This window comes from Erinaceus europaeus, chromosome 3, assembly GCF_950295315.1.
Source record: "Erinaceus europaeus chromosome 3, mEriEur2.1, whole genome shotgun sequence".
Lineage (NCBI taxonomy): Eukaryota > Metazoa > Chordata > Mammalia > Eulipotyphla > Erinaceidae > Erinaceus > Erinaceus europaeus.
Genome location: NC_080164.1, coordinates 60,677,380 through 60,702,501, shown reverse-complemented (window position 1 = coordinate 60,702,501; position 25,122 = coordinate 60,677,380). Strand labels below are relative to the sequence as shown.

Genomic DNA, 25,122 nt, shown 5'->3' with positions numbered 1-25,122 from the left:
GAAGCAGGGCAGCAAGTGTCTCTCTGTCTTTCTCTCTCTCTCCCTCTGTATCTCCCCCTTTCCTTTCAATTTCTCTTTGTCTCTATCCAATAATGAATAAATAAATAATATTTAAAGAAAACTGAATAAGAATAAACAGGAAACCTGTGAGTTGGGCGGTAGCTCAGCCGGTTAAGCGCACTTGGCGCAAAGCGCAAAGACGGGGGTAAAGATCCTGGTTTGAGCCCTCAGCTCCCCACCTGCAGGGGAGTCGCTTCACAAGCAGTAAAGCAGGTCTGCAGGTGTCTGTCTTTCTCTCCCCCTCTCTGTCTTCCCTTCCTCTCTCCATTTCTCTCTGTCCTGTCTAATAATGATGACATCAAAGACTACAACAACAATAAAAAGACAGCAAGGGCAACCAAAGGAAAAACAAATAAATAAATTTTTTAAAAAAGAATAAACAGGAAACCTAGGAACTGGGAGAATATACTTGCACATCATACTTCAGACAAGCAGTTGATATCAGAGACTGGGGCCTACCATGGCAGCAATTTTTTTTAATTTTTTTATATTTATTTTACCTTTTGTTGCTCTTGTTGTTTTATTGTTGCAGTTATTATTGTTGTCGTTGTTGTTGGATAGGACAGAGAGAAATGGAGAGAGGAGGGGGAAGACAGAAAGGGGGAGAGAAAGATAGACACCTGCAGACCTGCTTCGCCACGTGTGAAGCGACTCCCCTGCAGGTGGGGAGCCAGGGCTCGAACCGGGATCTTTACGCCGGTCCTGGTCCTTGTGCTTTGTGCCACCTGTGCTTAACCCGCTGCACTCCAGCCTGACTCCCACCGGATGCAAATTCTTAACTAAATGTGCCTCAGACTCCTCATCTGTAAACTGCTAAGAGTCCTAGTAGCCACGTTAACAAGATTGGTATTAAAATCAACTGACACAACATAATACCTGGCACATTGTGACATAAAATAAAGATTTGCTTTTTTTCAATTGACACGTGTTGAAAGCAATGGCATGGAGTCTATAGCTTGTCTTCCCCATTGCTTTTTTTTTTCTATGTCTTTGTCATATATACTTTTTAATATTTTTACTTATTTATTAATGGACAGAGAAAGAGAACTTGAGAATGGAGGGGGAGATAGAGAGAGAAAGAGACAGAGAGACACCTGCAGCCCTGCTTCACCACTTGTGAAGCTTTCTCCCTGCAGGTGGGGACCATGGGCTTGAACCTATATCCTTGGATATTGTAATGTGTGCACTTAACCAGGTGTGCCACCACCTACCTCCCTGTCTTTGTCATACTGAGATTCAAAAAAAAATCAATTGAGTGATATTTTTAACTACCTTCTAAGCTATATTTTTTGGACAAAAAAATTTAAGTAATATTTTTTGTATTAAAATTTTTTTATTGCACTTCTAAAATAAAAATAACTGGATTCTTGAGCTGATTCTGAGAATCTTAAACTACTTCCTTCCTAGAGGAGTCTCTGTTTCTTTTCAAAAGTCAAACCCACAATGAATTTTTCCTGTCATAGCTTTGTATTGCTGTGACACAGATACTTTTACCAACAGACTTAAGAGCTATCCCCTTTGGAAATTATTTTCTTTGCATGGATGTAATTAAAGCTTCATCTATTATTTTGTATTCAATGCTTTCACTTCCAGTATTTATAAGGAACTTAATCCTAAATCATCGAGACACAGAATTATATCTGTTCTTTCTCATCTATTTTAATTCCTTGATTGTGAATGAGTTTGTCTTTCAGAGTATCTTTTTTTTCAGTAAGATTTTTCAATTGTAGGTAGCAGTCCATGGCAAAAGTTCTGGGACAGTGATTATCAGTTATTTCAGACCTTTACCCTATGAGATTTTGTAAGATTTGGGTATTCCTAGTAATGTTTGAAATGCAATGAAACGGAGGGGGAAATAAAAGAGCAGAAAAGGAGAGGAAAGTAGAAGGAGGGTAAGGAAGAATACAGAAGACATATCGTAGACCTTTGATTTTGCTGTAGGTGACCATATGCTTTTTTTTTTTTTTTTTTGTCATCACTAGGGTTTCACCATTCCAGATTAGATTTTTCAGATAGAAAGACAAAAACATATACTACAACAAAACGCTCTTCAGTATGCTAGGGCTCAGATGTGGAGCTTGGTTGCCCATGACACAGCAAGTACACGAAGTGAACTATTTCGGGAGGGTCTCTGTCTCTTTTGATAGATGAGCCAAGCTGAAATAATAATAATAATAAAAATAACAATAACAATAAAAAGCTACAATCTGCATCTGTATTTTTTTCTCCTAAGGGAAAAGTGAAAGTTATCAGTATTTCTAAACAATATGTGGAATAAATTAGACTTGAAGAGTATACACTCTTTTTTTTTTTTTTAAGTTTATTTATGAGAAAGATAGGAGGAGAGAGAAAGAACCAGACATCACTCTGGCACATGTGCTGGCGGGGATTGAACTTGGGACCTCATACTTGAGAGTCCAAAGCTTTATCACTACACCACCTCCTAGACCACGAGAGTATACACTATTAGAGGTAAAGATAAAGTAGTTTCAACAAATAGGTTTTTATCGGGGAATCAATGAGTAAGCAGTAAGATGTATATCATTTTTTATTCTTGACATTTCCATAGGAAAATCTGCTTCTTGTCAGAGAGTTTTTGACAAGTTTAATACAGAACTTGATCTAAAAATCAAGAAAATCAAGTAAAATTATGCTTATAGGTATTTCTAGATTAATTTTGAAAATATTTCTAGACATATTTTCATCAAAATCAGTAAAGTATTTTCAGCATTCAGTGTAGCATATTTAACTTTCCATATCTCATTTTCTCTATCTCATGTTTAGGTTTATCTCCTGTGTCTGTCTCAAACATTTTTTTTGTTTTTGTTATTTTGAGCTTTATGAGATTTGCACAAATACTTGTACTAATTCAGCTAAAGTCGTCTTTGTTTACAATATTAGTAACCCATGACTGACAGTTTTGGAACATAAGCTCACTCTAGGCAGATGATGTAATTCCCGAATAATGGCAGTAAAAAGTGCAAGTCGTTATTTTTTTGTGTGCCCCACTCTCTTAATTAGTCACTGAAAACATCATTAAAAAAAGTAATGACTCATTTCTTTTTATAGTCAATCTCAGGAGTTCAAATTTATTTTCCTGCTATTAGAAATATTGCTACTCAACTGCACAGTCTTGGTGATTTTCCAGTGATTTCAAGCTTGATGTTGGCAATGAGATTTTAGAAATGTAAGTGAAATACTGTGCCTCCGCTTCTTGTCACTCATGTTTTACTACCTCTGCTGAAAGAATCTTCTCCCACCTACGCAGCCCACAGAAGCTTCTCTGCTTCTCACTGTACCTATGTTTGTTTAGATGCTTCAGCGAACTACAAAACATGATTCAGACAAGCCCAGTTTATTACTATCTTTTCCTTTATATTAAAGGTCATTATACCAACTAAAGTTGAGGTCAGGAGAAAATACGAAATATGTAAAATAAGTTCCTTCACTACTACTTGATTTATTTAGTTTTTCCAAATTTTTATGGTGTGACACATAATAGCTGCTTATTAAAATAGATTGGCACTGGAGTCTCTTGTCAGACTTTATAAAATTAAGATCACCTCAATATCCTTTTTAGGAAAACACCTTAATCAAATTGCTTTCTTAAATCCCTAAATGGGAGGAAAAGTTAAGTAACAGAATAAGATATTAAAGCCCTGGAATAGTTATTTTTGCAGAGAAGGGTTGACTCCTGCCTTACCTCTTTACCCCCAGCAGGTTGCACTCTTCCTGGAGGTACTGCAATAGTAGGTTGATGCACAGAGTAGATGGAGTAAGGCTCTCTTACAAATCCCAGTTCCAGAAATCTACTGAATATATTGTCCTCAAACAGAGCTTATATCAGATGTTAAACTGATAAGAACAGATGATCTTAAAGGTGTCTCCTAGTGTAGCAGCTACGGTCAAACTGACTTGACTTGCCACAATTAGGCTTATGGCTTCTTTCTTAATGCTGATGATTGATTCTTTTTTTTTTTTTATTTGTTTGTTTTTACCTCTTTTTTTTTCTCTTTTCCATTATATTTATTTATAAAAAGGAAATACTGGCAAAGTCATAGGCTAAGAGAGGTACAACTTTACTCAATTCTCACCACCAGAACTTCGGATCCCATCCCCTCCCTTGATAGTTTTCCTATTCTTTAACCCTCTGGGAGTATGGACCCAAGGTTATTGTGGGATGCAGAAGGTTGAAGGTATGGATTCTGTAATTGCTTTCCCACTGGCTGAACATGGGCTTTGACAGGTCGATCCATACTCCCAGCCTGCCTCTCTCTTTCCCTAATGGGGTGGAGTTCTGGTGAATTGGAGCAGCAGGACACATTGGTGGGATTGTCTGCCCAGGGAAGTCTAGTTGGCATCATGGTAGCATCTGGAACCTGGTGGCTGAAAAGAGAGTTAACATATAAAGCCAAACAAGTTGTTGACTAGTCATGAACCTAAAGGCTAGAGTAGTGCAGCTGAAGATTTGGAGGAGTCTCCGTTTTGTAGATAGCTAGTAGGCATATTGTAGTTATATTCCAAAGTGGCTATACTAGTATTTTTTTTTTTTGCCTGTACCTGAAATATGAAATGCAGGTGGATCCTAGTTATTGTCTGGGGAGATGATGTCATGGCTAGAAAAAGGACCAGAAAGCTGGAACAGGGAAGAGAGTAGCTCCCAAATATGGGAAAGGTGTATAAATATTGTTGACTCTAAACCCCATTGATTTGATCTGATATGGGGCCCATATTCAGCTTAGGAGACTATGTGACCTCTGCATCCCTGTAGATCTGAGCTCACATTCTGTCATCATAAGTAGGAACATTCCAACCTGCCTCAATATCAGTACCCATCTTCCTCAGGTGTAGCATAGAGTATGTTGCCCAGCCTCTCTTTGGAGGATGGAAAATTCTCTACTGTTGTTGATCCAAGTTGAGGGCAAGGTTCTATGGGGGCTCACAAAGGGGTCTGTCTTGTTGCTCCTGATAGAGATGAATGGTAACAATGGAGAGAGGGATTTATTTGAGGTCTAGGCCCATCAAGTCTGTTTGGAAATCTCAGGACTCCCCAAATATGGCCCCAGCTGATGGTTTGGGCTGATAGTGACTAAAGAGTCATCGTTAGAGTATGCCAGTCTCTTGCCCTTACTCAGCTTTTGCAGTCCTTGCTTTGATAAGGATAGCTTGGGAGTGAGTGAGGGAAGTATAACAGGAAATAGGTGAGGAGGGTATCTAAGTAGAAATTACTTCATTATGAACTTCATACTGACTCACTGTAGACTATTGTGTACTTTTGTTTTCAGGTATATATTTTGCCTTAATTTATGGGTATATCTAGGCTTTGGGACTTTGTTAGGAAGTGTACCACCTGGAATGGAATTAGAGAATACTATAAAAGGAAAGTCTCACCTGAGTAATGAGGCTGAAGGGTTGACATTCCATGCCTGACATCTCTGGACACAGTCTGAATTGAAGCATACTGAGGTGGTACTCATTGCGTTGATAAGGTTGGGATCAGTGGATGTGATATCATTTGGTATGAATTGAGAGAAGTATGCAGGAAAGTGAGCCCCATCCTAGAGGTTTCAGGACTGGGGAAATATAGACTCTATAGAGGAAGTGGGAGGATCCTGCTGTCTTAGGGTTTAAGAAGGCAATAGATAGTTATTGCTATAATCAAATTATTTGGCAATTGGGTTAACTCTGAAAAAAAATCCCTTTGTTAGGATTTGCTGTATCATATACAACATCACCATAATTTATGTCCTTTGACATTATTTGTATATAGCTGTGCCACCAGTTGCCTCTGTTCTCCCTGGTCTAAACTTTTAAGAGAGTCAATATTTCAAAGACTCAGCCTATGATCTGTGCATCGAAAAGTTTGAGACATTCAATCAATTTTTCCTCTCTCATATTAATTAAATTTATATGATTTATATGACTAAAGATTAATAGGAGTGTGCATAAACACCATTCCCACCACCAAAAGACTGTCTCCCATCCCCTCTACCCCCAACCCCACCGCAGTCCCCCCCCCCCCCCCCCCATGAAGGTGAACATCCACCCTCAACCCAGAGATTTCACAGAGTGGAGAATATCTTCACATGCCATACATCAGACAAGAGACTAATAACTGAAATATACAAAGAGCTCAGCAAACTTAGCAACAAAAAAGCAAATGGCCACATCCAAAAATAGGCAGAGGATATGAACAGAATATTCACTTCAGAAGAGATCCAAAAGGGTAACAAACACATGAAAAATTGCTCCAGGTCACTGATTGTCAGAGAAATGCAAATAAAGACAACATTGAGATATCACCTCACCCCTGTGAGATTGGCATATATCAAAAAGAATAGCAGCAACAAATTCTGGAGAAGCTGTGGGGAGAAAGGAAGCCTTCTGCACTGCTGCTGGTCCAACCTCTGTGGAGAGCAGTCTGGAGAACACCCAACCAAAAAGAGGTGTGTACTCCTATGTTCATAGCAGCATAATTCATAATAGCTAAAACCTGGAAGCAACACAGGTGCCCAGCAACAGATAAGTGGCTGAGAAAGCTGTAGTATATATACACAATAGAATACTACACAGGTCTGAAGAACAATGAACCCACCTTCAATGACCCATCTTGGATGGAGCTAGAAAGAATTTTGTTAAGTGAGCTAAGTCAGAAAGATAAAGATGAGTATGGGATGATCCCACTCATAAACAGAAGTTGAGAAATAAGAAGGACAGAAGGGAACTATGACTTCACTGCTCCAGGTGGCCCTTTTTCCTCCCCTCCCACCCCCATCTTATTAGATAGAAAGAGAGAAACTAAGAGAGGATGCTGTGATAGAGAGAGGGAGAGAAAGATAGACACCCAATGTTGTAATGTGAAGTTTAAAACATTTGGAAGAAGATACTCTTCATAAATATATAAATGTCACATATATATATATATATATATATATATATATATATATATATATATATATATATTAAGCTTGTTTTACTTCCTTATGCTATATAATATTTTCCAATTGCTTTGAGGGCTGGTCCCATTTTTTAAAATACATTGCAAGTATACTTTAGATCTAAATGTAGTCTTTGCCTAAGTAATATGTTGCATTGCCTCATAGAAGCTTTCTTTCTTTTTAAAAAAAGTTACTTATTTATTGCCTCTAGGGTTATCACTGGGGCTCAGTGCCTACACTATGAATCCACTGCTCCGGGAGGCCATTTTTCCCATTTTTTTTTTGCCCTTGTTGTTGTTATTACTGTTGTTGAATAGGGCAAAGAGAAATTGAGAGAGGAAGGGAAGACAGGCACCTACAGACCTGTTTCACTGCTTGTGAAGTGACCCCCCTGCAGGTGGGGAGCTGGGGGCTTGAACCAGGATCCTTAACACTGATCCTCGTGTTTCGTGCCATATGCACTTAGCCCTCTATGTTACCACCCAGCCCCCAGAAGCTTTCTTTATTTCTCTTGGAAGCTTTCTTCCAAGAATTTAGAGAATTTAGAGAGCCTTTTTAAAGTCTTATGAAGGGATAAAATGACACTCAATGTCATCTGCACCTGTATGTGTATAAAGCATAGACTTGTTCTATTATAGACAAAATATTATTTATGACATGTATAAATATGCTATATATACACATAAATATACCTACAGTATTAACATGTTAACTAGAATAATGTCTAAGGAACTTTAAAAATTGACATTTGTTTATAGATGAATGTTTGTCAACATCTGTGCAAAATGTCAGTGATACATATAATGCAGTGTTAGTCACACAAAAAAACTATCCTCTGTTCCCAGTATCCTAACTTGTTCACTGTTTAATCTTCACTAAATTTCTTGATATCCATTCCCACTCATAACCACTCCACCTATTTTCCTAATTTATGAAATGAGTAGTAATAATTGACCAAGAAAATGATTAAGACTTGCACATGGAAAATTCCTTACAAAATATGCAAATATACCAATGTATTTTATCATGATGCAAAATAAATTCCACTTTCAAGCTGTTGAAAAAAAAAGAAAGAAAGATAGACATCTGCAGACCTGCTTTACTACTTATGAAGTGGACCCTCTGCAGGTAGTGAGCAGGGGAGTGGGGGCTTGAACTCAGGTCTATGTGCTTGGTAATGTGTGTACTTAACTGAGTGCTCCACTGCCCAGCCCCTATTTTCAAATTTCTGATTTAAGTTTTAAAGGATAATCTTGAAGTTGATAGGACTTAAAAATATTCTTTCCACTAAGAGGCTAACTAGTATAGCTTTCATTTATTGGTACTTTTTATCGGCAATTAAAATAGAAGATTGGGCTGGAGAGAACTCAACTTGATCCGGTGTGTCTTAAGATAGCCCAGCTGATTATGGCACTGGAAGTAGCTCCAGTACTGTGCTTTCTCTTTCCTCCCCTCTCCTCCCCTTCTCTCTCTCTCTCTCTCTCTCTCTTTCCCTCTCTCTCTCTCTCCCCCTCTCCCTCTGTCTCTCCCCCACCCCCTTACTCTGAATGAACTAGCTTCTCAGAATGGTGAAACTGCATGTGCTTGAAGTCCCTTCTCTGGAAAAAAGAGTTTAAGAGTAGAGGATAAATGGGCATGTCATGGACAGAACTTGTTCTGATCTTCCATTATTTCCAACTTCTTTCTTCTTAGCCCAGCCACATTAATCTGAGAAAGTTTGATTATTTTTGTTAATATAAGGGATTACTGCATGCTTGTTGAACCCCCATTTATCCATGAGTGAGAATATCAAGTGTGGCTCATGATGAGTTACTTCTTTCATTAAGGAACTTTCTTCTTTTCCTAGATATTTCTCAGTGCTTCTCTCATGCTAGTCAACTTTGGTTTGTAGCACAGTGCTTCCTCATAGTAGCTATATTCTTGTCCTTTCAATGGCTTCTTGAGGGTAAGATCTTTATTTTTTTTGTCAATTCAAAAGACTCAGCAGCTCTTAGCATGGTATCTCAGTCTTTGCAAGACCTCAGTAAATTGCTGTTGAATTGAACTACCGCCTCACTCCCAACAGCTTGATTTGCCTTTCATTTTTGGCTGCTAATCTTATCACTAAAATGGATTAGCTGCAGTTATTTTTCTGATTAAGAAAAAAACAAACAAACAAAAAAACTCAGCCTCCATTGATTTCTGTTTTCTCTTCTATTTCTTGCTTATTCCCATCTTGGTTCATTTCGTAAGCCTTCAGTTGCTTTGTCAGACTTGTCTGTTTCATTTCAGTCATTCATTATTTATCATCTACCTTTTTCTCCTTTCTCAGGTTCATTTGCCTTTCAAATATACATGTTCTTCAGAGCTAGCTTAGACTTTTATTAGAAGTATTCAGAATTGATCAAATCTACCCCTTTGATTATGCATTCATCTTCTGCCACCTGAATATTTGCACATTCTTTTCTTGTCCTGCTTGTTTGCTGACTTTATGAAGACTGTTTTAATTATTTGTTGAATAATAATTCAACAAATTATGAAATGTTGAACAGTTTTTATTATCACTACTACTAGAAATAGTAGCTCAGTAGAGTCCCATACATACCTATAAGCCTGGGCAGAGGTAAGTTCATCTCAGGTTGTGAAAAAGTTTACTAAGATCATAAACAAATCAAAGTAGTTGTAAGGCTTTGGGTCATTAATTTACATTAAACTTTCACAGTGAGCAATAAGTAAGCCAAAAATTCCCTTAGTGAATTATATGACGGGCCATCTTCACTGATGTGTAATGCTATAGGGGAAAATGTGAAACTAAGTACTTACTGCACCTAACCTTAAAGTTTGTTTGAATGGAAATGTGACTAATCTTATTACTTAGAATATTTAATAAGGTAGGCAAAGGATATTTTCTATATAGATTTATCTCATAATTTCTTATTAAAGTTCACTCATTATAGAATTATCTAGAACCTTGATTTTTAAGTCTTGACTTAGGTGTACTTTGAAAAGTAATACAGTACTGAAAGAAGCTTATTTCAACACTAGATATTGCACAGAATGAAAAAAAATCTGTGAAAAGACAAAACTGATCAATGACAAAAACAGTGGATAAGACATTGGAATAAAAATTGGGTTTTCTTTGGGGCCAAGTAGTGAGTGGCACATTGGGTTAAGCACACATATTACAGTGCACAAAAACCCAAGTTCAAGCCCCTGGACCCCACTTGCAGGGGAAAGTTTCACAAGTGGTGAAGCAGGTGTGCAGGTGTCTTTCTCTCCCCCCCCCCAATTTCTTTGTATCTGTTCAATAATAAGTAAATTAAGCTATTTTGAAAAATTTGATTTTCTTCTCCAAGTTGTTTTCTACCCACAAGATTCTTCTTCTTTAGAAAATATGTGTTGTACAACTTTCAAGCACAAACATCGATGCCGTAACAACCAGTCTTTTGAAAAATGGGCAGTCTAGTGACTGCGGAGGTAACTCAGCACATTGAGTGCAAGACTTGTACACATATGGCCTCTAGTAAATGCCAGAGATGTGCTCCAGTTACTCTCTTTCATTGAATACATTAAATATACTTTTTTTGGTAAAATGGACACATTATACGAGACAAACAAAATCAAAAGGATGTCCTATGAACATGACACAAAAAACTCTTGGTAATTAAGGAAAAATAATGTCTTCTAAGAAGTAGAAGTCTCTGAGAAGGTAGTGTGTTTGAGATCAGTTTTGAAGGACATATGTGTTGCATAAGAGAGCATTTTTGTTGTAGGAAAAGCTACAGGCAAGAACTAAAGGTAATGGATAACAGTGAGGTCAGTTTGGTTAGCATTCAAGAAGTAATGCTTAACACAGAGATGTGACAAAATATGGAGTCTGAAAAATATTAGAGATAGGTATCAATAACAGTACAATACTTTCCCAAGATCATAAGCATTAGAAATATTGAAAGAAGTGTTCTTGCATAATCTTTTGAATGAAGTCTGTACCAAAACATAACCTTTGGCACAGAGTCTGTATTAAAGAATATCTGTGACTAGTGGTAGTTGGACAATACGGAGCAGTACTCTGTGTTTGATCAGAAAAGTCACAGTTATGTGCTTGATACAATGAAGTGGGCAAAGACTTAAAGCAGCTGGGAGGCCAGGAGAGAGAAGGTATGATCTATGTCTGCCTTCTGTGACCGTTTTTTGACATGACTGCTCTCAAGTTGGGAATCAGATATAGATAGATGATAATGAGCAAGGAGGCAAGAGGAAGATTTATTACTCAAGGATGAGAGATACCACTTAATGAGAGTGAGACCTCACACTTCTTGACATTTTTATAAGAAATTCATTTTCATTGTAAGTCTCCACCCACATTTACACATTCCATTTTAGAGTCTAAAAATGTTCTTTGTGGTGTCAGGACAAGGGGTGATGACAGGGTAGATGAGATAAAATACACATCCCATTTACTACCTAATGGCAGAGTGAAGAGAACCAAAATCAACTGAATGGCTTCTTTATTCTCTGCAAATGGCTGCTTCAGCATTTTGACCTCATATTTTGTACATTTGTCAGGCTTTTTATCTCCCTGTCATACTCGTTCCCATTTCCATGTCCAGATATGTGAATGATATGGAATTATTTACAACATACTAGATTGTCTCACAGGGAAGCAAAATAGAAACCCTTCCTTGGCGATCATACTGATTCTGTTATAGTCTACCTTTTCCAACTCTCATGTAAATATGCATATGCGGTTCTTCAAAATATATTATAGTTAATTGCTAATCCATGCCAAATGCTTCCTTGATGAAAAGGAGAATTTCTAAATGATACTTAGTTCCAGATTTTGTTATATGTCAGGAGTCTCACTGGGGCTCTGCAGCCTGATGATGGCTAACCTTGGATCTCAGTCAGTGTAATGAGCCACTTGCTTAGATAGTGCTCTGTACTCCACCAGTGACACTGCCCTTGCTAGCATAGCTTGCTTGCATGCATGACTTAACAACAACAAAAAATTGACCATTTGTTCTCCAGGTTTTTTCCTGCTGCAGTTACCATTATGGTTGAAATAAGAGGCAGGTCTTGGCCACTTGAATGGGAAGGTTGTTTGTAGGAGGCAGAACACAGGTATCTGCAGGTGTTTCTGTCCTGATGCTGTTTTTGTTGCCATAATTGAAGTTCAGCAGATTTGTTCCTAAAGCAGAAAACATTTAAAGGAGAATCTTGGCTATTAGCAGTAATCACTAACTGTATCTTGTTAAACAGCTTACATAAGTGTCTCATCCCTATTTTTAAGATAAGGGGATTTAGTCCTAAAGTTATGCAGCTGTTGCCCAGTATACAGTAGAATTAAGCTTTAAATTCTAAGTGCATTGGCTTACTGGAACTGTTAACTGAGATGCTATATTGCCTTTAGCCATTAAGTAGTAGTAATGATGATGCTAATAATGATAATACAAAATTTAGTTTGATAGAGTGCTTCATGAACTCTGTTTTTTTATATTTATTTATTTATTCCCTTTTTGTTGCCCTTGTTTATTGTTGTAGTTATTATTATTGTCTCTTTGTTGTTGGATAGGACAGAGAGAAATGGAGAGAGGAGGGGAAGACAGAGGGGGGAGAGAAAGATAGACACCTGCAGACCTGCTTCACTACCTGTGAAGCGACTCCTCTGCAGGTGGGGAGTTGGGCTTGAACGTGGATCCGTATGCCTGTCCTTGTGTTTTGCGCCACCTGCGCTTAACCCTCTGTGCTACCACCCAACTCCCAAGAAAAAGTATTTCTTTTACAAATGAAGAACAGAATGCTAGTTAGACACCTATTGTGGGGTGACCTGGTGGGGGAATCTGTGGCTTGCTCTTATGTTATCTGTTTCTTTTCTTTTTTTTAAATTTTTTATTTATAGAAAGGAAATATTGACTAAACCATAGGATAAGAGGGGTACAACTCCACACAATTCTCACCACCAGAACTCTGTATCCCATCTTCTCCCCGATAGCTTTCCTATTCTATACCCCTCTGGGAGTATGGACCCAAGGTCATTGTAGGATGCCGAAGGTGGAAGGTCTGGCTTCTGTAGTTGCTTCCCCGCTGAACATGGGCATTGATGGGTCGATCCATACTCCCAGCCTATCTCTCTCTTTCCCTAGTGGGGAAGGGCTCTGGAGAAGTGGGGCTCCAGTACACATTGGTGGGATTGTCTGTCCAGAAAAGTCTGGTCGGCATCCTGCTAGCATCTGGAACCTGGTAGCTGCAAAGAGAGTTAACATACAAAACCAAACAAATTGTTGACTAATCATGGACCTAAAGGCTGGAATAGTGCAGATGAAGAGTTGGAGGTCCTCCATTTTGTAGATAGCTAGTAGGCATATTTTAGTTATATTCCAAAGGGCCTGTGGCCATACTAGTGGGTTTTTTTGTTTGTTTGTTTGTTTGTTTTTCTTTTTTCACCTGAGCCTGAAATCTGATATGCTGGTGGATCCTAGTTATTGTTTGGGGAGTTGATGTCATGGTTGGAAAAAGGACCAGAAAGCTGGATCAGGGAAGAGAATAGCTCCCTAATATTTCCCATATTAGGTATACATATTGTTGACTCCAAACCCCATTGATTTGATGTGATCTGGGGCCCATAGTCAGCTTAGGAGCCTATATGATCTCTGCATCCCTCTAGATCTGAGCTCACATTCTTTGGTCATGAGTAGGAACATTCCAGGCTGCCCCAATATTTACCCGTCTTCCTCAGGTGTAGCATAGAGTACGCTGTCCATCCTCCCTTCTGAGGATGGAAAATTCTCTACCATTGTTGATCCAAGTTGAGGGCAAGGTCCTATGGGGGCCCACAAAGGGGTCTATCGTGTTGTTCCTGATAGAAATGACCAGTAACAATGGAGAGAGGGATTTATTTGAGGTCTAGGCCCATCATGTCTGTTTGGGAATCTCAGGACTCCCCAAATAGGGCCCCAGCTGATGGTTTGGGCTGATAGTGACTAAAGAGTTATCTGTTTCTATGTTAGGCATGAGATAAATTATTTTCTTCTAGTCTCCTTATAGTAACTTTAAAAAGTATATATGATTATCTCCATTTTGCAGAGCTGAGATTAGAAGAAACTAAGAGACTTCCTCCAGTTTAAGGTCACCTGTCGCAAGTTTTAAAGCTGGGATTTTATATTATTATTAGAGAAAGAGAAGAGCAAGTATTGAAGTGCAACATACTACTTCACCACTCAATGAGTTTTCTCTGTTGTTCTCATGGTACGAGGGATCAAACCTGGAGCCTCATGTCTGTAAGGCATACAGTTTTATTGTAGAGCTACCTCCCTGGCCTTAAAACTAGACACTAAACCCAGTTATCTCAGGGCCATTTGCTGAAAAGACTGTTATTTACCCATTGAATTTTTATGATACCTTTGTTGGAAATAAGTACAGTCAATATGGGATTTTGTTTCTGGACTCTGATATAATTTGTTGTTCTCTTCTGTTCTTAGGCCTGTAAAAATATTGATTATTGTGTGTTTGTAGCAGTACGTCTTGAAGTAGGGAAGTGAGTGTTCTTCAACTTTGTTCTTTTTCAAAATTATTATTTTTTTACTCTAGGTCCCTTGGGCTTTTGTATGTATCTTAGTATCAGTTTGTCAATTTTCATACACACAAAAAAATTTTTGATAGAAGTTGTATTCATCTATAGTACAATGTAGAATGGATTAAAATGATCCTTTCATGATTTTGGAGAGAAAGTTATACTTTTTAAATATTAAGTAAACTAGCTGTCAGGTCCGCTAGACTAACTTTATAAAGTTGAGGTAATTTTCTCTTAATCCTAGTTTTTTAAAAAAAATTTTATTTATAAAATGTAAACACTGACAAGACCATAGGATATGTGTGGTAAGTTTCTCACCACCAGAACTCCATATCCCATCCCCTTCCCTGTTAGCTTTCCTATTCTTTATCCCTCTGGGAGTATGGACCCAGGATCATTATGGAGTGCAGAATGTGGAAGGTCTGGCTTCTGTAATTGCTTCTCCACTGAACATGGGCGGTGGCAGGTAGATCCATACTCACAACCTGTCTCTCCTAGTTTTTTTTTTTTTTTTTATTGTGAAAGGGCAGTAGAATTTATCTGCCTTTTTTGTCTGTCATTTTATTAATTTGAGGTCATTTAATCTTATCTTGAACTACTCTTGTACTGTCTATGTTGGTCTTCATGTGTAACTATTTGTATATTCAAACCCAATTTGATATTCAGGCTACTATTGAGGGAAAATGGTTGTACTTTAGACTATCTTTTATAATATATAATGATTTAGTGAATTTGTGATGTGAGGAGAGATAATACTGTGTCATTTGATTTGTCTGGTCATTAATATTATGTAGTTGCTAGAGGATCACAGGTTTACTTGGTTTTAGGCATTCTGAATGAGTTTTCAGGAAGTCAGGTTACTCTAAGAAAAAAGAAAACCTACACTGCTGCCAAGAAATTTTTCTCCAGTATGTGTGTTTCCTCTTACCTGTACATATATTTGAAGTTTTAAATAGTGATCTTTGGAAAAAGAACAGTTTTTTTGTTGTTGTGGTTTTCATTTTGTCATTACTAGAGCTTCAATGCTTTAGGTCAGCTTTTTCAGATAGAGACAGAAGGAAAGACACCTTGACACTGAAGCTTCCCACTGTGTAATGGGAGCCAAGTTTGAACCTGGATGGCCTACATAGCAAAATGAGAATCTGCCTATGTTAGCTATCTCACTGACCAAGGCCAGAATTTTTTTTTCTTATTTTTTTTTTTCTTATTTAAGAAAGTAGGATAAGAGGGGTACAGTTCCACACAATTCCCACCACCCAATCTCCATATCCCATCCCCTCCCCTGATAGCTTTCCCATTCTCTATCCCTCTGGGTCCCAGGGTCATTGTGGGTTGCAGAAGGTGGAAGACCTGGCTTCTGTAATTGCTTCCCTGCTGAACATGGGCGTTGACTAGTTGATCCGTACTCCCAGTCTGCCTCTCTCTTTCCCTAGTAGGTTGGGTCTCTGGGGAAGTGGAGCTCCAGTGCACATTAGTGGGGTCGTCTGTCCAGGGAAGTTTGGTTGGCATCGTGCTGGCATCTGGAACCTGATGGCTGAAAAAGAGAGTTAACATACAAAGCCAAACAAATTGTTGAATAACCATGGACCTAAAGACTCAGAATTTGTTTTTTCAAAAAATTCTTAGAAATATGATAGAGTGTAATGAAGGAATGAGAACATTTAAGAGGACAAGGATTCTTTAAGAGAATGTGATAGAATATTTAGCTTTTAACATTGTTATTTTCAATATATTTTTTTTATTGAAAGGTTAAAGGTTTACATATAATATAGTCTTTAACACATAGGCACAATCTCTTATATCCTCCTTATAGGTATCTAGTAGTACCCTAGTGCCCCTATATCCTGTTCCTTTCCTTCCTCCACAGAGTCCTTTGCTTTGGTGCAATACACTACTCCCAGTTTAAGTTTCACCTTATGTTTTCTATTACTGTTTAATCCTGGATTTTGGGTCAGAAAGGAAGAAGTGCACTGATTCAATAAGTAAGTAGAAAAGGAGGGTATGGGAATTGGTATCAACGCTTTTCTGGCATAGTAACTATTTAAGAGGTACATTTAGAGAAGTGGTTGCTTCAGAACCACTTGACTCATTTGCTGGGAAGTAGGGAAATGTGTCAGGTGTACTCATGCTTTACCTGCTTGACCGAAAGTTATAGCAACTTTATCTTTCTTTCTCACTGAATCCTTTCAGAAAGTGACAGGGGGTATGTGATATTTCTCAAATGGCTGTTTCTGGATGTCTCAATTTCTGGAAGTCAGAATATATCACTGTGATAAATGTTTCAATCTATAAATATTCTGCAGAAACATCGGCTCTGGAGGGAGAATCTTGCCAACTGGCAGGATGGCTGATGGATTTAGGGTGGAAGGGCTGTTTTAGTCATGATTGATTCTGGAAGGGATTCTTGCTCTGGTTTGCATCCTTGGTGGCTTCTCTTTAGGAATAGCCTTGGCCACTGATCAGGTGCTTGGATGGAGGGGTGCATTCAGAAGGAGACAAATACATTTGACTTATCCTCAGAAAATTGAAGAATGAGATGGCACAGATTCTTGGTGGCTACCCACCTCACCTTGGGTGTCATCTTTTCTGCCTTGAGGCCTTAGTTTCTACTCAAAGTATCTGGCACCTTCGAGCTCCATACAGTGTTGCAGACCCAGGTGCACTTCTGGGTGGATACTTGAGCAGGGTGATAGATGATTAGAGTTGTTGAATGTGCCAATTAAATATATATATATCTTTGAGTTTTAGATTCATAGTAAAATTATGTGGAAGGTGCAGATTTTCATATACTTTTAAGGCATTTCTACTTGAACATGTCCGTTCTAGTAATACAGCAGCTTATCTTCACTGGAACAGTTTTAGAGTAGTGACAGTAAGGGAAGAGCTAAAAGTAATCATTGTATTGAATAAATAATAGTGATGATAATAGCAATGGCTGATATTTATGGAATACTTTTACGTGTATGAGGCTGAACTGCTGCATGCATAGCCTAGATGTCATGGTTACACTCTAGTGTGGGTGGCTTCCATTGATCCCCGGGATGAGGAGACATGAAGAGGATAGGTCACCGGTTCAAGTTCATGTAGATAATAACTAGCACAGTGAAATTTTATTTATTATTATTTACCAGAGCACTGTTCAGTTCTGGTTTATACAGGGGACTAAATCTGGGACCTCGGCGCCTCAGGCATGAGAGTCTGTTTGCATATCCATTATACTATCTCCCCTTTCCACAGTCAAAATTTATATTAGGAGTCCGATGCCAAAATGTATACTCTTATTATAATCTTGAAGATCCTATCAGATGGGTTCTTTTGTTAGCCAGGGATCTGGCAAGAACAGGCAGGATTCTTTTTTTTTTTTTTCCCTAATTTTTATTTATAAAAAGGAAACTGACAAAAATCATGGGATAAGAGAGGTACAACTCCACACAGTTCCCACCACCAGAACTCCATATCCCATCCCCTCCCTTGATAGCTTTCCTATTCTTTTTCCCTCTGGGAGTATGGACCAGGGAACATTATGGGGTGAAGAAGGTAGAAAGAAGGTCTGGCTTCTATAATTGCTAACATGGGCGTTGACAGGTCTATCCATACTCCCAGCCTGTCTCTCTTTCCCTGGTGGGGTGGGGTTCTGGGAAAGTGGGGTTCCAGGACGTATTGGTGGGGTTGTCTGCCCAGGGAAGTCTGGTTGGCATCATGTTAACATCTGAAACCTGGTGGCTGAAAAAAGAGTTAACATATTGTTAAAAGAGCCAAACAAATTGTTGACTAATCATGGATTCTTAACCAAGGTAAGGGTAGGAAAGGTGATGATGGAGGTAGAGAATTAAGAGTTTATTACCAGGTTTTTGTGCTTTTCCCATTACCTAGAATCCTGCAGACCCTGCATATTGGCTGAGTCCAGGGAGGTCCCACTGCTGTAGTCCTTATAGTCCTGACAGCCAAGGAGAAAAGGTGGCTGTCACCACAGGTTGGTATACAGCGCTATGTTAGGTAGAGGAATCCTGTGTCTGCTGTCAAACTGCAACCTGGCAGAGAGAAGGCATAACCCCCTTGAAGTTGTTGTTGTTTTTACCAGAGTACTGCTCAGCTCTGGTTTATGGTGTTTCGGGGAGATTGAACCTGGGATTTTGGAGCCCCTTAGGCACAATAGTTTTGCATAACCTTATCCTATCTATCTCTTCTATCTCTGCCCCATTAGCTCTTTACCTTCATCTAAACTCAGTGAGAAACTAGAAAGCAGGAAAGTGGTAGTTGTGATTTTTTTTTTTTTTTTGATGGTGAGGGAGAGTGCAAAGAATGAATATACAGGGGCACAGAGGGAAAAATAATGGTGCCTCTCTGTGAATCTGAAAACCATCCTCAGAAGACACACTGGTGACTTGAAGGTCACCAGGTCATTGATCAGCAGCTTTATTTAGGCCAGTTGCTTTTACATATAGGGCATCTTTCATTTGATCTTGTTACATATCAGTTTTCTCAAAACCTGTAATAAGAAGAAGCTTACATCAATTTCACATATGAAAAAAGCTAGAATTTTTGCAGAGAGCTGATGAACCTACACGTTGTAATATATGTTGTTTGCAAATTTTTGGCCTTGAGCAGTGCTGGCATGTAGCATTCCTCTGTGTCTACATTTGCACCCTGGGGCATATGTGTCCTTCAGATGCCCCTTTCACTGATAAACTTTCTAAAGGTTCAGCATTTGATAAGTCTCATTAAAATTTAATTTGCTGTAACATTGCCAGTCTCAGCCACAGCTATATTTAAATGGCTCCATTGCCTCAGTCTTTGTATTGTCTCTGCTCTTGAGTACTTTTGGTCATTAGTGCCTTTGACATGCTAGGAGACATGAAGGGCGGGGCGAGGGGGTGGCTTGTGGATGAGATCTGTATTCACAGATTTTTGCAAGAAAGCATTGTGAGGTTATTGTAAGACTGAAGTGGGTGTTGAGGGCTTTGTGGAACAGCAGGACACATCTAGAAACAGTGTCAATACATTTAAAGGGTTTGTATTGAAAGTAAGATTTAACAATTTTAAGTTAGAACATTTCTAATTATTAGAAGCTGAAATATTCCCTGGAAACTATTCTGTAATTGCCATAGAGACTACAGTAGGCTTTTAAATAATAATTTCCATGTTCCCAGACTTATGTATGTGTAATCTTTGTACAATATTTTTAAAATATTTTATTTTTTTATTCTGTAAGGTGAAGAGAAAGTGAGAGGTAGACAGATCAGAGCTTACACGTGTACTACATCACCAAATCACCTCCTCACTCAAGTTTTTATATAAGAAACAAAGAAAGACCCCCTTGTGTACTGAAGGAACCTTTAATGCTGTGGTGTTTTTGTATTTGAAAAAATACAAAATACTCTTATCCTGAAATGGTGAAACTCCAGTGACAAGGGAGAGAGGAAAGCAAAGGGAGTAGAGAGGATAGAGCAGAGAGCTGGGGATGGGTAGGACAAAGTAAACTTGCTGGAAATATTGTTGAGAAAGGTTTTGAAGTTTGTGTTAAGAATAAGATGGACAGTATTGACCAAGGATGAAAAAGAAAAACTGTGTTTGAGGCTTCTTTTATGTAGTTAATAAGGAAACCCATTGAATCAGGGAAGTACTTCAGGTTGGGTTGGTGGGAGATGGGCAAACTAAGCTGCAGAATGGAGGTGTCAGTGGACTGTCAAGGGAGGATGTAAGGCCCAGATTTTATGCTGAGTACTAAAGACTCTGATTCTCCTGAACAAGAATTTTGTTTCTTTCTTTGTTTTTTTTCTATTTGATAAAAAGAGATAGGGAGGGAGGGAGAGGGAGATAGGGGGAGGGGGAGAGGGAGAGAGGGAGAGGGGAGGGGGAGAGGGAGAGAGAGGGAGAGAGAGAGAGAGAGAGAGAGAAGAGAGAGAGAGAGAGAGAGAGAGAGAGAGAGAGAGAGAGAGAAAGGAAGGAGACACCTGCAGCATGCAATACTTTCCAGTATGTTAAATATTCCTCTGGCGGGTATGGACCAAGTTTTTGAATTCTGTTCAATCATGGTAAAGTGTGTGCATTACAAGATGAACTACCTCCAAGCACTTTGTGTGTGTGTGTGTGTGTGTGTGTATGTGTGTGTGTGTGTGTGTGTGTGTGTAAAATTTAATAGTAGTTTATAAGACTATAAGATCACAGGGCTGTAGTTCAATACCACATTCACCACCAAAAGTTCTCTGACACACTCACTCTCTTATCTATAACCACTATATTAAAGACAGTTCGGTCACTTTCTTTTTTCCTTTGGAAGTTCATGTCTTCCAATTTCTTATGTTCTACATATGAATAAAACAATTCAGTAGTTGCCTTTTACTTCATTCTGTACTTAATTAAGCATAAACATCTTCAGCTCCATCCATTTGTTTCAGAGAACACAATATCAACTTTTAATTGTATTCAATATATACCCCATAACTTCTTCGTCAGTCATCTACTGATGGGCATTCAAGTTGCTCCCACCGTGATCTTGAATAAAGTGTTTATGACCATAGAAATACATGTTATTTTGAATTAATGTTTTAATGTCCTTTGGATATATACCTAGGAGTTCTTTGCTGGGTTTTACAAGTAAATTAGAGGAAGGATTGCAATGTGCTTATTCACCTATACTTAAAAAATAAAACACCCCCCATTGAAGCAATTGGTTAATAATGTATACAACTGGCCCAGAGATATAGTGGATATATATATATATATATATATATATATATATATATATATATATCAACTGAAGGTCAAGTATTGTCTCTATGACAGCCTTTATTAGAATCATTAAACAAGTAAGCACGATCAATAAAACTTAAGGTTACTAAGACCCCACTAAAATCCTATGTGTTTTTCCTCCCCAACTTGAGACCATAAATCTAATGATACTAGTTTGGATACAACTAATGACATTCAATGCTTTAAAAAATGGGAGAAAGTCTTAGCTCATCAGCTAAAGGACTACAAATGAATAAGGGCAGGAGACTGACACACTTGGTAGTCTTTTTGGTCAATATGAGGTCACCCCATCACCTGGAGCCCTAGTTAGGGAATCACTGGATTCCCACACACATAAACAATATGGGCCTAGACCTCTAATAGGTCCTTCTCTCCACCATCACTGGTTACTCATATCAGGAATGACATCATAAATCCTCTTTTGGGCCTCTTCAGGAAATTGAATCCATAAAAAATCTACCCAAGAATAAAATCCCAGGCCCAGATAGCTTTACTTGTGAATTCTATAAGTCTTCCACAAAAGAACTAACCCCTATTCTCCTCAAACTATTTCAGAAAACTGAAGAAAGGCAAACATCACCAAACACATTCTAGGAGGTGAACATCACTTTGATCCCAAAGTAAAACTAGACCACCACCTAGCACCATACACCAAGGTCAAATCAAAATGGATTAAAGATATAGATATTACACCCGAAACTTGAAGAAAATGTTGGTGAAACTTTGCAGGACCTTCACATCTAAGATGTATTTGGAGACTCAACCCCTGGTCATGGGAAATGAAAAAAAGAGTAAATAATGGGATTGCACGAAACTGAAAAGTTTCTACACATGGAAAGCAAACTACACAAGAATAACAAGGTAACCCAATAAGAGACGATATTTTCACATCACACATCAGATAAGTGACTGATATCAAACATCTATACAGAATTGGTACATATTTACCAAAGAAGCAAAAATAACCTGATAAAAAGTGGGTAAACAAACTGAACAGACCATTTTCTAAAGAAGAGTCACAGAAGGCCCGAAAGACACATAAAAATATGCTCCAGATGCTACCATGATGCCAGCCAGACTTCCCTGGACAGACAGCCTCATCAATGTGTCCTAGAGCTCTGATTCACTAGAACCCTGCCCCACTAGGGAAAGAGAGACACAGGCTGGGAGTATGGATCAACCTGTCAACACCCATGTTCAGCAAGGAAGCAATTACAGAAGCCAGACCTTCCACCTTCTGCATTCCACAATGACCTTGGGTCCATACTCCCAGAGGGATAAAGAATAGGAAAGCTATCAGGGGAGGGGATGGGATACAGAGTTCTGGTGGTGGGAATTGTGTGAAGTTGTACCCTTCTTATCCTATAGTTTTGTCAGTGTTTCCTTTTTAAAAAAATTTTTTTTTAATTTATTTTTGCTTTTGTTGCCCTTGTTGCTTGTTGTTTTTCATTGTTGTAGTTATTGTTGTTCTTGATGTCATCGTTGTTGGATAGGACAGAGAGAAATGGAGAGAGGAGAGGAAGACAGAGAGGAGGAGAGAAAGACAGATACCTGCAGACCCACTTCACCACTTGTGAAGTGACTTCCCTGCAGGTGGTGAGCTGGGGACTCAAACCTGGATCCTTTCGCCTGTCCTTGTGCTTCACGCTACGTGCGCTTAACCCACTGTGTTACCACCCAACTCCTCGGTGTTTCCTTTTTATAGATAAAAACAAAAAGGAAAAGAACAACATATATATATATATATGCTCTACTTCACTTATCATTAGAGAAATGCAAATTAAAACTACCCTGAGATGCTATTGCATACCTAAGATAATGGTTTACATCATTAAACCAGCAAATGACAGTTGTTGGAGAGGTTGTGGAGAAAAGGAAACTATACTTACCTGGCAGGGGAGATACCGTGATCACGAAGGTGATTTTCCCAGGGCGAGGCTTATCCATTGCACTCCGGATGTGCTGACCCCTGCGATTTCCCCAAAAGTGGGAACCTCGACTGCATAATTTGTGGTAGTGGGGGACTGCGTTCGCGCTCTCCTCTGGTCTAAATAAAAAATAAATAAATAAATAAAACAAAAAAAGAAAAAGAAACTCTGCTACAAAGCTGGTAGGCAAACTGATACAGCCCCTTTGGAAGACTGTATAGAGAGTCCTTAAACAAATAAAAATGGAATTACCTTAAGACCCAGCAGTTTCACTCTTGGGAGGCATTTATCCAGTGGACACTCAAGAATTAATTAGAAGTGGCATATGCAGCCCTATGTTTGTAGCTGTATCATTCACAATAGCCAAGATTAGCCTTAGGGAGATAGAGGGAAGTGAAATAGGGAGTAGGTGAGGAGAGTATCTAGGTCTAAGTAGAAACTATTTGACTAAATACTTCCTGGTGTCGTTTTGGGGTCTTTCTACATGCTTGCTGCACTTATTGACTCACTGGAAACTATCGTGCACTTTTACTTCAAGGTATATATTTTCCCCCAACTTACAGATACATGTGCACATGTGCTCTATCTCTTGGACTCTGGTCTATATCTAGGTTCTGTGGCTTTGTTAGGAAGTGCATCAGAAGGAATAGAATTAAGGAGTCTTATGAGTTAGGAAAAGTCTCACTAGAGTAATGGAGCTGAAGGGCTGACATCCCATGACTGGCATCTCTGGATACAGTCCTAAGTGAAACATGTTGAGGTGGTACTGGTTGCATGGATTTGGTTGCAGATGCTACCATGATCTAACCTGACTTCCCCGGACAGACAAGCTCACCAATGTGTCCTGTAACACCACCTCTCCAAAGACCTGCCCCACTAGGGAAACATAGAAAACAGGCTGGGAGTATGGATTGACCTGCCAACACCTGTGTCCATTGGAAAAGCAATTACAGAAGCCAGACCTCCTACCTTATGTACTCCATAATGACCCTGGTTCCATGCTCCCAGAGTGATAAAGAATATGAAAGCTTCTAGTGGAGGGGATGGGATGTGGAACTCTGTAGGTGGGAAGTGTGTGAAATTGTACCCCTCTTATCCTATGGTCTTGTCGATCATTATTAAATCAATAAAAATTAAAAATAAAGAATCTTCTCCTTGGGGGGGAGATATTGTAGGACAAATTTAATATATGGTCATGTAATTGAAAAAACTGAAAAATGTATGACTTTTTATTATGTTAAAGTTGTATGTATAGTACTATTTATTTTCATAAGCTTTAAAGAAGTTTTTAAATAAAATTCTAGTTCATAATAAGAAAAAAAGAGAGAGGCCAGTTATTGTACCAGGTACTGCATTAAACACTATAGAAGACATGTGCAGAAGACATAGATGACATCTATGTTAATTAATTTCTTTATACTGTGATGGACATTGGGTTTCAATAGTTAACTGAAATAAGCATGATGTCTCTGCTCTCACAGACCTCTTAAACTGTTTGAAGAAACATAAAGTAAGTGATGTGCGTCATAAGGGAGAAATATATGCTATTATGGAAGCATATAAATAGGGGCTGGATATACCTGGGGTATCAGCAGAGGCTTTTCTGGAGAAAATGGTGATTGAAAGCATATGGGAACTGACAAAAGAATGGATAGAGAGCTTGCTTTTCCATGCATGCAATCCACATTCCAGCCTAGCTCCCATGTCCCAAAGAGGGCCCTTCTATATTGTACTTTCTTTCTCCCTCTTTCTGAATAATGTGGTCCAGAGAGGTGAAACTCTAGTGACAACAAAAAAAATATTTTAAAAAGTAGTTGATCGTTTTGATATGAGAGAGTGGTGAGAAAATTGTTACACTAGAGCAGTTTGAAGAAATGAGAGTAGCAGGCTAGAG

At 38.6% G+C, this 25,122-nt stretch overlaps 1 protein-coding gene, 1 non-coding gene and 1 pseudogene across 2 annotated transcripts in view; 2 read left to right on the top strand and 1 right to left on the bottom strand.

The window, feature by feature from the left end:
- Positions 1-25,122, top strand: part of CCDC85A (coiled-coil domain containing 85A) — a 235,098-nt gene that overhangs the window by 69,449 nt on the left and 140,527 nt on the right.
- Positions 3,777-3,944, bottom strand: LOC132537781 (U2 spliceosomal RNA; annotated as a pseudogene).
- Positions 23,182-23,345, top strand: LOC132537740 (U1 spliceosomal RNA). Its single transcript, XR_009549195.1, has one exon. It is a non-coding gene; the product is annotated as a U1 spliceosomal RNA (small nuclear RNA).